The sequence below is a fragment of the Gorilla gorilla genome, chromosome 3 (assembly GCF_029281585.2).
Source record: "Gorilla gorilla gorilla isolate KB3781 chromosome 3, NHGRI_mGorGor1-v2.1_pri, whole genome shotgun sequence".
Classification (NCBI taxonomy): Eukaryota; Metazoa; Chordata; class Mammalia; order Primates; family Hominidae; genus Gorilla; species Gorilla gorilla.
In genome coordinates this window covers 48,459,178-48,475,619 of record NC_073227.2, presented here as the reverse complement: position 1 = coordinate 48,475,619, position 16,442 = coordinate 48,459,178, and the positions used below count along the sequence as shown (strand labels likewise).

Sequence of the window (16,442 nt, the reverse complement as noted above, 5' to 3'; positions counted from 1 at the left end):
TATATGACACCATAATTAGTTAACAGGCAATATTTAGGGCCTACTACATTCAATGGGTAGGCACAAAGCTCCCGTGCAGGAATACAAAGTAGTGATAAAAAGAACATAATACTTACATAATTAGAAAATATAAAAGAGAACATAGTAGTAGCCATTATAACTACACATTTCACATGTACAGTGTCTTAAAGCACTTTCTCACGTAAATGTAGAAGGTAATATCTGTGTAAATGCCCTTTCAGTTTGTCCATAAACATTTGGGAGTGAATCCCCTCAGGTTCTTTACATTTTAATTTTAAAAAGTATCTTGCCAGGCAGATAATTTGCGACTCTAAACTGTGACTACACAGTTGTCTACAAAAAGAAGATCCTTGAAAAACATTTATTCTTGACCATCTGAAATAATAACAAAGGGCCTTGAGCATTTACTGTAGCCAGGTACTTTTTTCTTTTTTGTTTCTTTTTGTTTGTTTGCTATGAGGCAGGGTTACCCTCTGTTGCTCAGACTGGAGTGCAGTGATGCAATCACGGCCCATTGCAGCCTCAACATCCTAGGCTGAAGCAATCCTCCCACCTCCGCCTCCTGAGTAGCTGGAACCACCACACCTGGCTAATTTTTGTATTTTTTGTAGAGACAGGGTCTCACTATGTTGCCCAGCCTGAGCTCAAGCGAGCTTCTCACCTCAGCCTCCCAAAGTGCTGGAATTATAGGCTTGAGCCACCACGCCCAACCAGCCAGGTACTTTTTAATCCTCCCAACATTGTTAATGATAATATTATCACCATTTTATAGATGGTGAAGCTGGGGCTCAAGGAGAGAAAGTGACTTGTGTGATGGCATTTGTTTTTCAAGTAGTACAGTCAAGAGATAAGAAGCGAGGCAGTCTGGCTCCAGAGCCTGGGCGTGGAATCACTGCCTCATCACAGTCCCATGTTCTCACTTAAACATTGCGATTACGTGAATTCTAGTCCTTCAACATTTCCATTTAAGAATTTAATTCCATAGGTTTTTAAGTCTAAAAACATAGTTTGAACATGTTAACTCCTTTACAAAGAGCCAGAAATAGGCTATGGGACAGTTTGCAGAATTCTTTGAAAGCTTAGAAGAGTGGTGGGGAGGGTGCAGAGGGGAAGCGATGGGGATGGTAGAAAGTAATGATTTCCCAACAACTTTACCATGTGTCTGTACTGGAAATTCCTTCCACTCTATCAGCCAATGTCCATTTCTCGCCAATCGTGGTCTTATCCTGTTAACACTGGCTATTGCTAAACCTGCTGTAAGTAAGTAAGTAGCAAAGACTGAGTATCATGGTAGAAAGAGCTTTGGCTTTGTCATCAGATTGACCTACATTTCAATTCTGTAAGTTGGGTCAAGTTATTTGACACCCTCAATCTCCTGATCTTTAAAAAGGGGCAGTATGGCCAGGCGTGAGCCACCACGTAATTTCAGCACTTTGGGAAGCTGAGGTGGGCGGATCACATGAGGTCAGGAGGTCGAGACCAGCCTGGCCAACATGGCAAAACCCTGTCTGTACTAAAGATACAAAAAAATTACCCGGGCATGGTGGCATTTGTCTATAGTCCCAGCTACTCGAGAGGCTGAGGCAGGATTCGCTTGAACCCAGGAGGCGGAGATTGCCGTGAGCTGAGATGGTGCCACTGCACTCCAACCTGGGTGACAGAGTGAGACTCCGTCTCAAAAAATAAATAAATGAATAAAAATAAGTAAATAAATAAATAATAAAAAAATTAAAAGGGGGCAGTAATAGCTAACACTGATCACACCCTTACTTAGCTTCATTCTAAGCCCTTGGCTATCTCATTTATTCCTCACAGTGATGCTTTGAGATAGCAATAATTATTACTAGTCTCATTTTGCAGGTGAGGATAATGAGGAATCAGGATTTTAAATAGTTAGTTTACCAATGTGTCACACAGCTACACAGCTGAAGAGCTGGGGCTCAAACCCAGGAAATCTGACTTTAGAGCAGAGGTTGGCAAATGTTTGCAGTAAAGGTCCAGACAGTAAACACTTTAGATTTCATAGGCCGTATCATCTCTGCTGCTACTTAACTCTGCCATTGTCCCCATAAATGCAGCCACAGACTATATGTAAACGAATGGCTGTGGTTATGTGCCAACAAAACTTTATGAAAACAGCCAGGGAGTCAAATGTGCAGGTCTCCAGCAGGCGTCTACCCCGTACTCTAGAGCCCACATTTAAAATTTCCACTCATAGAAATGTCATGAGAAATCAAATTACACATACGTGTTCAAAAAAATAGTTAACTATCATTAACTTGGGAGTTTTAAAACCATACATTAAGGAAACTCTTGGAGAGATTATTTCTTTCTTTTTTTAAAAAAAATTTTGACCTCTGAGAGCACAGAACAAGAGAGATTATTTCTAATTCATCTCCTTCCCTGTAGGGAGGATTGCATTTAAGCTGGCTATTCTCTTTTAGCGCTGCTCTGTTCTTAGCATGTAAGTGAAATACACTCTCCAGCCACTTCTCCAGAAATACTAGACATGGGGTGGGACAGTATCCTCCTCTGAAATTCTCTCATGGTGCTAACTGCTGACAGTCAGCAGAAGGTCTCACTCATAAAGATGTTCAATAAAATGGAGTTCATCTTCATCATCTTAATCAATTATTTAACATCATTGTGTATTACATTGGCAATAACATGGCATATGATAACATAATTAGTTCTAAGTGTAAGAGGATAAGTAGAACTTCTACTGCTGCATAATTTCCATCTGTCTCTAAATATAATTAAACAAGAAATGTGCAGATTTTCAATCCTTGGCTACATGTGATAGCTGGCTTATTCCCTGAAGTCTGTCTTGGCCCACAGTCCATCCTTGCTTGTGCACTTTACTAAGCCACTGTCTTCATTTTGGCACTCAATCAATGTTTGTTGAAGGAAGTTTTGTGACCTCCTAGGGCTGAACAATCTTATATGGTTTTTTTATGTTCCCTCCCACCCATTTCTAGCACAGTGCCTTGTACGAAAATAAGTAATCTTTAAGTATTTATCGCTATTAATTATGTTATTAAGAAGGAAAAGGGCCGGGTACAGTGGCTCAAGCCTGTAATCCCAGAACTTTGGGAGGCTGAGGCGGGCAGATCACACGGTCAGGAGCTCGAGACCATCCTGGCCAACATGGTGAAACCCCGTCTCTAAAAATACAAAAATTAGCCGGGTGCAGTGGTGGGTGCCTGTAGTTCCAGCTACTCGGGAGGCTGAGGCAGGAGAACTGCTTGAACCCGGGAAGTGGAGTTTGCAGTGAGCCAAGATCAAGCCACTGCACTCCAGTCTGGGCGACAGAGTCAGACTCTGTCTAAAAAAAAAAAAAAAAAAAAGAAGGAAATCACAGTCCATTTAATTATTTGACAAATATTTATTGTCTTTTAAGTGTCAAGCTTTGAGGAGTTTATGATAACCAAGAAGAGACATAAATTCTGCTCTCTCAGAGTTTACATTCTAATTGTAGAAAAAAGGCTTAAAAAAAAACTGCAGTAGTGTTATGTATTATGAAAAGGCGGATGTTTATAATAGATGGTAGATTTGACCTGGCGGACGCTAGACTAAGGCTGACAAGATACAGAACTTCAGGTTTATCCCGTGCTTTTAATTCCTGAGTTTTCGGTCTCTTGTCCCCTTATAAACACTACTCAGGCCTCCTGCTTGCTTAGCAGAATACTTCATAAACAAATTTATAAAATTGTTTCTATTCCTCTGAATAAATAAAACTCCTGGTGCAAGAGCTACTCATTCTTTCACTGAGGACTCAGCCTGGACTTCCTAGTCATGGCTAAAGCTTGGCGGCTCTCCGCTGTCTACCACAGAAAGTGACAGACTTAGACCCTTCACAATCTGCTTTCATTTTCTTTTTGAGCCTCATCTTCTGCCCCATATCCACCTCCTTCATTTCAGCTATTCGAGGCTATCTCAGCATTTTTGCAAATGCCCACCTTTGCTCATAATGTTCCCTCTGCTCTGTCTCCTCCCTTTCCTTATTTATTTATTTATTTATTTTTTGAGATGGAGTCTCGCTCTGTCGCCCAGGCTGGAGTGCAGTGGCATGATCTCGGCTCATTGCAGCCTCTACCTCCTGGGTTCAAGCAATTCTCCTGCCTCAGCCTCCCAAGTAGCTGAGACTACAGGCACATGCCACCACGCCCGGCTAATTTTTGTATTTTTAGTAGAGACAGGGTTTTGCCATGTTGGCCAGGCTGGTCTCAAACTCCTGACCTCAGGCAATCTGCTCGCCTTGGCCTCCCAAAGTGCTGGGATTACAGGCATGAGCCGCTGTTCCTGGCCTCCCCTTCCTTCTTCATCTACCCTTGCCAGACTGTGAACTCCAAGGAACATGCAGTAGCCACCACTGTATCCCTAAGCATTTAGCACAGCCTGGTACGCAGCCAGTGCTCAATTAGTGTTTGAATGAGCGAGTGAATGAATCAATTCATATGCAAATATTGTTTAATCATTTATTCTACCACATCATTGCCTTTTGCCTACAGACCTGTACAGATGCTGACTTTAGTACCAGTGAATTGACTGTATCCCAGAAGCCCATTTTCAGTGATTGTTCACAGTATGTCTTTAAAAAAAAACTGTAAATTTTAAGTAAGGGCTATTGCATTATTGAAGAAACCAGTAATGACATTTGAAAACAGCCCAAGTCTTAAAAACCAGATTGTCAGCAGTTCTCATGTGTCCATGTAGCAGCGGGGTCTGAATTTAAATGAGACAGTTGGATGCTTTAGACTGATTTCGGCAGTGATGTTTGTATGACCCAGGCCTGTCAAGTTTGCTGTGATGACAAGTCAATTAGACAGCAGAACCAGTCTTAACAAGCCTTTATGGTAGTTGCTGTTTTGTTTGAAAATTAAATTGATAGTGTTTCAACCAAATTAAATGAGTATTATTGTATCATAGAGACACTTACCTCAAACCCTTGAAAAATGTTGCACATTTCTCAGTCTTGATAGCCTTGACTTTTTTTTTTTTTCTTTTTCTTTTTTTAGTAGCAACTGCGTCTTGCCATGTTGCCCAGGCTGGTCTCGAACTCCTGGGCTCAAGTGATCCTCCCACCTCAACCTCACAAAGTGCTGGGATTACAGGCGTGAACCACTGTGCCCGGCCAGCCTTGACTATTCGTAAGAGCCAGATCAAGACACCAGGCCCATGTTGAGGGAGGGCTGTAGAAAATAACAACTTCTTCTCTATTTAAAAAGTACCTACCATGTGTGCCAGTATATAATCATATTACACAGCTCCAAGATAGACTCCACCAGTAATTCTCGACAGAAAGCAATTTTATGCGCACCCCCTGCCCCCAAATTTGCAATGTCTGGAGAACACCTATATTCCCTGAGCAGCTCAAAATCTGGGATTTTATGTAATTAGATATATATGTGAAATAATTTTTTTTTTTCTTTTTTGAGACAGAGTCTCATGTGTCACCCAGGCTGGAGTGCATTAGTGCGATCTCGGCTCACTGCACCCTCCGCCTCCCAGGTTCAAGCAATTCTTCTGCCTCAGCCTCCCAAGTAGCTGGGACTACAGGCGCATGCCACCACGCCTGGCTAAGTTTTGTATTTTTTTTTTTTTTTTTTCAGTAGAGACAGAGTTTCACTATTTAGCCAGGCTGGTCTCAAACTCCTCAACTCAGGTGATCTGGCCACCTCAGCCTCCCGAAGTGCTGGAATTACAGGCGTTAGCCACCTTGCCCAGCCTGAAAGAATTTTATAAATTGCAAAACACTGTGTGAATTCAAACTAGTGTTAAATGATAGAAGCCACTGTGGCTTCTCCTTCCTTTTCCTTTCTGGTGTCTGCCAGTCGGCCTTTCTGTTCCTTGCCAGATCCCTCAAAGGCTTAGGTCAAAGGAGCCAAGGTAAGGAGTGAAACTAGAAGTCCCTCCTACTGTTTGTTCATGGATTGGAAAAACGTTGGCCCGGGAGGCATATGTGTGCTGAATTTGTGGGTTTCATTTTTGTTGGTTTCAGCATTACCCCATCAACCTTTTGAGACAAAGTATAAGTAATGCTTATTTAAAGGGAACAAGGCCAGGTGCGGTGGCTCACACCTATAATCCCAGCACTTTAGGAGGCCAAGGCAGGCAGATCATTTGAGGCCAGGAGTTCGAGACCAGGCTGGCCAACATGGTGAAACCTCATCTCTACTAAAAAAAGTACAAAACTTAGCTGGGCGTGGTGGTGCATGCCTGTAGTCCTAACTACTCAGGAGGCTGAGGCAGGAGAATCACTTGAACCTGGGAGGTGGAGGCTGCAGTGAGCCGAGATCGCGCCACTGCACTCCAGCCTGGGTGACAGAATGAGATTCCATCTAAATAAATAAATAAATAAAGGGAACAAGATGATAGTTTCCTAACTGGTATTTGTGTGCTGCCAAACCCCTGCAGAAAATCTCCCCACTCCACCCCTTTTGGGAGGGTGGCTTCAGCTGTCTTGTAGTACACAGCAGGCCTCCCTGAGAACCCACAGCAAAAGGCCGCATTCTCAGGTGTGTGTTGATAGAAACGCCTGGGAAAATTGAGCCTCTTGGCTTTGCATCTGTTTATCATACACAAGCATTCATTGAATGATGTGCTTTGACATAACAAAATCTGTACAATCATCAACACAATTAAGACCCATTATGAATGAACGCTTTCTCAGATGAGCGAGGGGTGGGCAGAAGGCACGGCCCGGAATGTCATTATTCCGTTGTATCTTCAACCTCCCAGGATTTTACCTAAAGAAAGGAGAGTCAAGGAGAGATGTTTATGTGCCCCAAGGGCCATGCTTTTCAATAGCAAGAGGTCCCTGCCTGTGATAGAAAAAAAGAGCCCGTGTTTCAAAGTCTTCGGCTTATTGTTTGGCCTCCCGAGTAAATTCCATGTTCTGCCTCCATTTTGAGTGGAACTCCTTTTCCACTTTCAAACTCTGAGGTAATAGAAACATCCTGGTGCCAGGGGCCTGCCCGAGAGTGGGCGTGTCCTCTCCAATGTTTATTCTACTGGGTGGTGGTAGACTTGGACCAAGGCAGTAAGATAAATGCTCAGGGTAAGGCCAAATCTTGGAAACCTTTTGCAGAAACTGTTTTTCTCTCTGATTTCCTACCCCACCCCCTCCTTCACCCCAAGTTTGGGGCAACATCTTCCTTTACCAAATAATCAAATAATTTTTCTGTAAACCATGAGGTTATTCTGAACTTTTGTGAGAGACTCCTCTCTAAAACACAAACTATGGCTTTTAAGTGACATTCTTTAAAGTAATAATAATAATTGCCAAGCTTTTTAAACAAATTGTGTGCCACACATTGCCAAATGTCACTTAGTCCTGGTGCTGTTACTAGAACCATCTTAGAGATGTGGAAATGGAACTAAGGTGACTTGCCTGAGGAGACACAGCTAGTAAGTGGCACAGTCATGACTTGAACTTAGATCTCTGACTCCAAAGCCTTTGCTCTTATGTGCATTGTGTGTGTTAGGTCATGCTTAAGACGTGATTATTAGGACAAAATTTTATGGTATGAATAATGAACATCAAAATAGAAATCTAACCACAGAGATAGAATTATCTCTTGGATCAACACATTTTAAAACCCTCCACTGAATTAAATTCCAGGTAGTGATTGGAAGACACAGTACCCCACTGTATATAGCTTCAAATTGCAATTTGTCAGTTGGTCAGCAAATAAAGCTCTCCCAAGAATTCCAAATTGCATACTCATCTCAAACACACACACACACTCAAACACACACACTCACACTCACACACACACACTCTCACAGTCACACTCCAAGAGCTGTGAACCAAAGTTAACTTGTAGTCTTATTTATTTATTTATTTTGAGATGGAGTCTCACTCTGTCACCCAGGCTGGAGTGCAGTGGCGCAATCTCAGCTCACTGCAACCTCTGCCTCCCAGGTTCAAGCAATTCTCTACCTCAGCCTCCCGAGTAGCTGAGATTACAGGCACCCACCACCATGCCTGGCTAATTGTTTGTTTTTTTATTTTTTTATTTTTATTTTTTTGAGACGGAGTCTCGCTTTGTCACCCGGGCTGGAGTGCAGTGGCACGATCTCAGCTCACTGCAAGCTCCACCTCCCGGGTTCACGCCATTCTCCTGCCTCGGCCTCCAGAGTAACTGGGACTACAGGTGCCTGCCACCATGCCCGGCTAATTTTTTTGTATTTTTAGTAGAGATGGGGTTTCACTGTGTTAGCCAGGATGGTCTCGCTCTCCCGACCTTGTGATCCACCCGCCTCAGCCTCCCAAAGTGCTGGGATTATAGGCGTGAGCCACTGCGCCTGGCCTGTTTTGAATTTTTAGTAGAGGTGGGGTTTTACCATCTTGGCCAGGTTGGTCTTGAACTCCTGACCTTGTGATCCACCCGCCTCAGCCTTCCAAAGTGCTGGGATTACAGGCCTGAGCCACTGCAACGGACCGGTAGTCTTATTAATTCTAGAGTAAACTCATGCATGATTTTGATCCTAGGTAAAGACTGGTATGTAAACATTGAAAATATTTCCCAGTAGTACACTGGTATCCTTTGCCCTCTAAAATGTCCCAGTTCAAAGTTAAAATCCTAATGAAAGCTACTCTGAACCAACGCTAAAAAGAGAATTCAAATCCTTGATGATGTCTGCTTTACCGGTTTGCCTTGAAATTTTATTTTAACCCAACAAGTTCAAACTCTCCCTAAAACATAACAAAAATCCCTAGTTCAGAATAATAATAGCTTGATTTGAAAGTATATTTTTTCTGCTTGTTTTATATACAAAACTGTGAGTAAATGATTTATTTCAAATATATTGCCATGTTTATTTAATGCTAGCAGCCTTCAGTGAAGACTCATGCATTTTTAGTGTTGGGAAGAATAGCTGTGTGCTGGGAGGGTCCTACCTCTGGGGATTTGGCATCTACATAGATGGTTGGACATTTTGCATCCAATGTGGCAAGTCTCTTCATGTTCTTTCTGGGAGAGCTTCTGCAAAGTGCTTTAGCCAAGAATTAGGTGAGAAACAGGCTTACACATGGATGCATAAGCCACATCACCAGTGGAGAATCACACTGCCAGACAGCTTACCTGCTATGAAAGGAATCTGGGAGACTCTGATACACTAGTCTCCACCAGAACTCACAGGCTAGGCTTCTCTACTGACTGGTTTAAAGTTGGCTGGGATAACCTCTTGCCTGTTTTCCCATAAACACAGAATCCTACATGGGGCAAGATTCTTCCCTCCAGTTCAATTTTTTTTTTTTAAGTTTGATTGTCTTTTTTCCTTTTTTTTTTTTTTTTTTTTTTGAGACTGGGTCTTACTCTGTCACCTAGGCTGGAGTACAGTGGCACAATCATAGCTCACTGCAGCCTTGACCTCCCAGGCTCAAGTGATCCTCCCACCTCAGCCTCCCAAATAGCTGGGACCACAGGTGTTACGCCACCACACCCAGCTAATTTTTTAAATTTTTGTAGAGATGGGGTCTCACTATGTTGCCCAGGCTAGTCTCAAGCTCCTGAGCTCAAGCAGTTCTCCTGCCTCAGCATACCAAAGTGTTAGGATTAAAGGTATGAGTCACCACGCCCAGCCTTAAGTTCAATTTTCTTGTGCTAACATTCCTTGATCACTTAGTGCTAGGTTCTGCACTAAGAACTTTACACAAATCATTTTACTTAATCCTCATCACAGCCCTATGATGAAAATCAGACTCCCAGGGTTCACACACCAGCTCTGATGCTCATTAACTGAGAATCTACTTAGCCACTCTGTGCCTCAGTTTCCCTATCTGTAGGGTGGAGACCCTAGTAATATCCCATATAGACACTGTGAGGATTAGAATGAGTTAATATGCACAAGCATAGCACTCTGCCTGTGACATAATAGGCATTCAGTAAACATTGGTTAATACAGTCATCATTTTAGAGATGAGAATATAGATTCTTAATGATGTTAAATGGCTTTTCTCAAGGTTCACAGCTAGAAGTAGAGGAACTAAGATTTGGACTTCAGACTGTCTGACTCTAGAGACTTGCATTTATTCAACATGCTACGAAGCCTAAACCAGAGTGCCCAGCCCCTTTTAAAACTGTCACATGGTGAATGGATGAAACTGGGGAACTCTGTGTTATTTATCTAGATATTTTGATTTGCTCACAGATAAGTTTCTACTTCTGAAGTATACTTATTATTCATTCTGTCCACACTTCTGCCCCAAGCAAGAATCTCAACATTCAGGATATGGTATTTCACACTAAGTCCCCAGACACCCCTGATATATTTAAAAGCAAAATTCTGATGGTATATGGGCTTTTAACTTGGGGAACTATGGCCTTATCAGAAACGAATGTTAACAATGTTGAGGTGTACGACCCTTTTGAAGCAGGCTCTGGTCAGTAACCATGAGTACAAATACCTCAATTCTCACCTATTTGGCATTTGAAGCGTAATTCAGTTAATTGAGTTCAGTTAACTCAGAAGTCAACTCCACAAGGACGAGGTCCACCATAGCTAGCACAGTATCTGGCACATAGCAGGTGGTCAATAACTATTTGCTGAATGAATGAATGAATGAAAACAAACCCTCTTGTATCTCTTTTGGAATTTTAAGAAATTATTAATATATAAGTGTCAGGAGCTGAGCCAACAACCTTCATCAGACATTTTCTTCATCCATGTCTCATAAATTTGGCCATTGGAGTTAAACGGAAAACAGCTTGGAAGAGGGGGAAAGGCAGCTAAACAACACTGTCTTTTTTTTTTTTTTTTTTGAGACGGAGTCTCGCTCTGTCGCCCAGGCTGGAGTGCAGTGGTGTGATCTCGGCTCACTGCAAGCTCCGACTCTCGGGCTCACGCCATTCTCCTGCCTCAGCCTCCCCTGTAGCTGGGACTACAGGCGTCCACCAGCACACCCGGCTAATTTTTTGTATTTTTAGTAGAGACGGAGTTTCACCGTGTTAGCCAGGATGGTCTCAATCTCCTGACCTTGTGATCCGCCCTCCTCGGCCTCCCAAAGTGCTGGGATTACAGGCATGAGCCACCGCGCCCGGCCAAACAACACTGTCTTTAAAATATGTTAGAATTTAAGGCCGGGCACAGTGGCTCACACCTGTAATCCCAGCACTTTAGGAGGCAGACAGATCACTTGAGGTCAGGAGTTCGAGACCAGCCTGGCAAACATGGTGAAATCCCATCTCTACTAAAAATACAAAAATTAACCGGACATGATGGTACGCACCTGTAATACCAGCTACTCAGGAGGCTGAGGCAGATAAATCGCTTGAATCCTGGAGGTGGAGATTGCAGTGAGCCATGATCGTACCACTGCACTCCAGCCTGGATGACAGAGTGAGACTCCATCTAAAAAAAAAAAAAAAGAAAAAAAAAGTTAGAATTTAAAAATTAGTCCTGAAATTAAGTTATCATTCAGCATAGGAAAACTATTATACGTAGCAAGCAGAATCTAAGAGCTTCAAGGATGCGCTCTTCCACATCTCCTAGACCAGGGGTCAACAGAGCCGGAGAGTAAATATCTTAGGCTTTATGAGCCACACTGTCTGGGTCTCAACTATTTCGCTTTGCCATTGTAGTATAAAAGCAGCCATACATTATCTTTTCTTTTTTTTTTTTTTAAGGATAGGGTTGTGTTCCAATACAATTTTATTTATAGAAACAAACAGCAGGCCATATTTGGCCCACAGCCATAGCTTGCCAATGCTAATCTAAGGCACATATAATTACAATAAGTTAAGCATTTCATTACATCTTTGAGAGAAGGGTCATGTTAGCTGTACAGTTGTCTTTTTCAAAGTAACTTGAAAATCTTTTCCTTTTCGTTATTGTTGTTGTTGTTGTTTTTGAGACAGGTTCTCACTCTGTTGCCTAGGCTGGAGTGCAGTGGCGCAGTCACGGCTCACTGCAGCCTCAACTTCCCGAGCTCAGGTGATCCTCCCACCTCAGCCTCCCAAATAGCTGGGACTACAGGCACACACCACCGTGCCCGGCTAATTTTTGTACTTTTTGTAGAGGTGGGGTTTTGCCACGTTGCCCAGGCTGGTCTCGTGCTCCTGAGCTTAAGCAATCTGCCTGCCTCAGCCGCCCAAAGTGCCAGAATTACAGGCGTGAGCCACTGAGCCCAGCCTCATTTATCTTTTAATATATCTAAGTGTTTGGCATCTGAATTCATTGAATAGAGTAGCACACCATATAATTTATTTAATATGGTATATTAAACATGATGATAAGGAGAATAAAACTTGTAGGCCATAAGATTTTCTTGAATGTGTTAACCTGAGTCAGTGTACCTTTTTTTTTTTTTTTTTTTTTTGAGAAGGAGTTTCACTCTTGTTTTCCAGGCTAGAGTGCAATGGCACCATCTCGGCTCACCACAACCTCCGCCTCCCAGGTTCAAGGGATTCTCCTGCCTTAGCATCCTGAGTAGCTGAGATTACAGGCATGTGCCACCACGCCCAGCTAATTTTGTATTTTTATTAGAGATGGGGTTTCTCCATGTTGGTCAGGCTGGTCTGGAACTCCCAACCTCAGGTGATCTGCCCACCTTAGCCTCCCAAAGTGCTGGGATTACAGGTGTAAGCCACTGTGCCCAGCCCAGGGTACCATTTTTTAATGGCCTCTAATGAAATCCTAGTTTTATCAACTCTAATTTTTGTCTTTTTTGCATCTCTGAACCTTCTCTTTTTTTAAAGGATTTTGTTTTTACTGTGGTATATTATACATAACATTTTACCATTTTTAAGTGTATGGTTCATTGGCAGGAAGTATATTCACACTGTTGTGCTGCCATCACCACCATCCATCTCCAGACCTTTATTATCCCTAATTAAAACACGCACACCCATGAAGCACTAATTCCCCACTCGTCCCTTTCTCCAGCCCATGGTAACCACTAGTCTACTTTCTGTCTATGAATTTGACTACTCTAGGTACCTTATATAAGTGGAATCATATAATATTTATCCTTTTGTGTCTGGCTTATTTCACTATTAGCATAATGTCTTCAAGGTTCTTCCATATTGTAGCACATATCAGAATTTTATTCAAGGCTGAATAAGCCGGGCACGGTGGCTCACATGTGTAATCCCAGCATTTTGGGAGACCGAGGCGGGCAGAGCACCTGAGGTCAGGAGTTCAAGACCAGCCTGGCCAACATGGTGAAACCCCACCTGTACTAAAAATACAAAAATTAGCTGGGCGTGGTGGTGTGCGCCTGTAGTCCCAGTTACTTGGGAGGCTGAGGTGAATTGTTTGAACCTGAGAGGTGGAGGTTGCAGTGAGCAGAGATTGCACCACTGCACGCCAGCCTGGGTGACAGAGTGAGACTCTGTCTAAAAAAAAAGCAAAAGAGAAAAGGCTGAATAATACTGCATTGTATATGTATACCACGTTCTGTTTATCATAATCCATTGATCAACATTTGGGTTGCTTCCATCTTTTGGCAAATGTAAATACTGTTGCTGTGAACATCATTATACAAGTATCTATTTGAGTCTTTTGGGTATATACCTAGAAGTGGAATTGCTGGATCAAATGGTAATTCTGTGTTTAATTTTTTGAGGAACCACCATACTGTTTTTTACAGCGGCTGTACCATTTTATATTCCTACCAGCACTGCATGAGGGTTTCAATTTCTCCACGTCCTTGCCAATGCTTATTTCCTGTTTTTTGTTGTTTTTATAATAACTATCCTAATGAGTGTGAAGTAGTATCTCATTGTGGTTCTCACTTGTTGGTATGCAATACTTGTAGTTGGTGTAAGAGACACAGCAAATTTGGATATTGCATTAATCAATGTCTGGCTGTAATTAGATATATATGCATGTATGTATGCATTGATTCTTCTCCTCCAAAATTACAACATGGTTTATAAGAACATGTGAACAATAAGATAAATAATACAAACAGCTCAATTCATGTCACTGGGAAAACTGAAAAAATAGAAGAACACTAAAAAATGAAACTATAACCCAAATTAGATGAACATGAAAGTGTGTTGTAATGTCCCCTACAGTTACTAAAATTGGAGTGAAAAAAATCAATCGTGAACTTCCTAGAGGCCAAAGTAAAAATAAAAACAGGGTCGCTAACATGGTTTGTTTATTACAGAAGATGAAAGCACAGGTGAAGAAAGGCTTTTCTTGGCTCATTGATGTAAGAAATAAGCTATCGCTATTTTAAAATATGTAGAGATAATTGTGTTACTGACACCAGCAGATTTCAGACTGAAAGCAAACAGGATTTTTTCTTATATTATTGGGGTTGGAATTGGCAATGACTCCGTCGCCTGACTACTGTAAGACTGTTTTTGTAGGTAGAATAGTAGTTTCAAAGTACAGTTAGGGTGACAGGAAGGCAACTCCACCTATCTCAGCAGAGAGATAAGTTCGATTCCCTTGGACTTTAGTCAGTTAATGTTGTATACAGTACAACAGGTAAGATCTTGAATTGTCTCCTATGTATTTATATATGTACCTGGCATTTCCTGCCCAGGTCACAGATTGTAACTACATGGGTGTTTATGCAAATAGTCCTCTTAAAATATATCCTTATCTTCCATTTGGAAGAAGGGAAAGGTCTTCATGTTCAGATTTAATGTTGAAATTTCTTGGTTGGGTGTGGTGGCTCATGCCTGTAATCCTAGCACTTTGGGAGGCTGAGGCAGGAGGATTACTTGAGCCCAGGAGTTCGAGACTAGCTGGGGTAACATAGTGAGACTCTATCTCTATTTTAATTGGGATCTTTTTTTTTTTTTTTTTGGTTCCTTTTTTTGTGGAGAACGAGGTCTTTCTATATTGCCCAGGCAGGTTTCAAACTCCTGGGCTCAAGTAATCCTCCCACCTCTGCCTCCCTAAGAGCTGGGATTACAGGCACAAGCCACTCTGCCTGGCCCTCCATCTCTATTTTTAAAAAAAGAAAAAAAAATGTTTTTCAACTTGAAACTACAGAAACTAATTTTCCAAGTATACTACAAAAAAATTTCATGATAACTGGAGACGTCAAACCAGCTTCCAAGCACTTGAAGAGGAAAAAAATAATAAGAATAGAAGCCACGTGTAACAGATATTTTTAAAGAACTGGAAATGTTTATCTTAAGAATTACTCTAAAATTGAAAGAATTGGTCTAAGATTTTACTCACAAGTTTGGATGAAATTAATAACTGACATTTCTTGAGCATTTATAATATTCTAGGCACCATTCAAAATGCTGTGTATGTATTAACTCACTCCTCTAAACTTAATGAGGTTAATACTATTATTATCATTCTGATTTTATAGGTAGGGAAACTGAGGTGAGGCATGGAGCAGCTAACACTAGCAAGTATTTGAGCTGAGATTCACAAACAAACATATGCAGTCTGGCTCCAGAAGCCACATACTTACCTGCTAAACTGTACTGCCGCTTGATATTAGAGCAAATTAACCATGAAAGGACTATTTTGGCCATCTGGCAAATAAATAGCTCAGATTTATTTTGTTTCATTATAGTTTTATTTTTTCCTTCAATGATCAAATTCATTTTTATTATCCTTGAAATTTCCCTTAATATTCTTGTATACATCTCCTAGTCCTAAATTTTAAAAAATGAATGATACTCCGGGTTCTAATTAATTGATGAAACCTTATATGGCCATTAAAAATGATGTTTTTACAAAGATTTTTAAGAATACAGAGGAATGCTTATAACATAAAGTAGCACCATGTAAATTAGGAGGAAGCCAGGCTTCCCCCTCCCACCTCATCAAGAAAACATCTAGAAAACAGATGAGAAAGTTTCATTGTGCTATCATTGGGTAGGAAAATTAGGAATAATTTCTTATGTACTTTTCTTAACTTTCTATAAATTTAACTGAATACTTTTATAGTCCAAAAAATGAAATAGATTTCATTTTTTAAAAGGCGAATTGGAGCCTTTCATTACAGAAGTATAGTCTGCAGCTCATTGTAATAATCTTATTGCATAATTTAGAATCACTTCCACAGAGCCCTCGGCCATATAAGTGAAGGCGGCACAGTTCAGACCTGCACTGTGATACGTGGCTGTTTAATTAAAATTTAAAATCCAGCTCCTCAGTCACACTAGCCCCATTCCAAGTGCTCAGTAGCCACATGTGGCAAGTGACAGCTTTTCTAGCATCATAGAAAATTCTATTGCCCAGCATTGGTTTGGAAGAAAAAACAGGGACTCTGGAGCCAGAAAACTTGGAATCAAGTCTGCCTACAAGCTGACACTTGCTATGTGAAATGGGGCAGTTTACTCAACCTAAGCCTATTTCCCCATGACCAAATTGGGACTGAAGATAATACCATGTACCATATACAGAGGTTAAGAAAATTAAGAGAATGCAGGTGACAGTTCTCTGAAAACAATAGTGTGGTTTACCAGGTAGATGCTGCTTCCCAGTCC

The 16,442-nt window shown here is 41.4% G+C and overlaps 1 protein-coding gene across 17 annotated transcripts in view; it reads left to right on the top strand.

The window, feature by feature from the left end:
* The window catches only part of RBM47 (RNA binding motif protein 47), a 208,647-nt gene that overhangs the window by 175,994 nt on the left and 16,211 nt on the right, over positions 1 to 16,442 (top strand). The gene's annotated exons all lie outside the window — the stretch shown is intronic.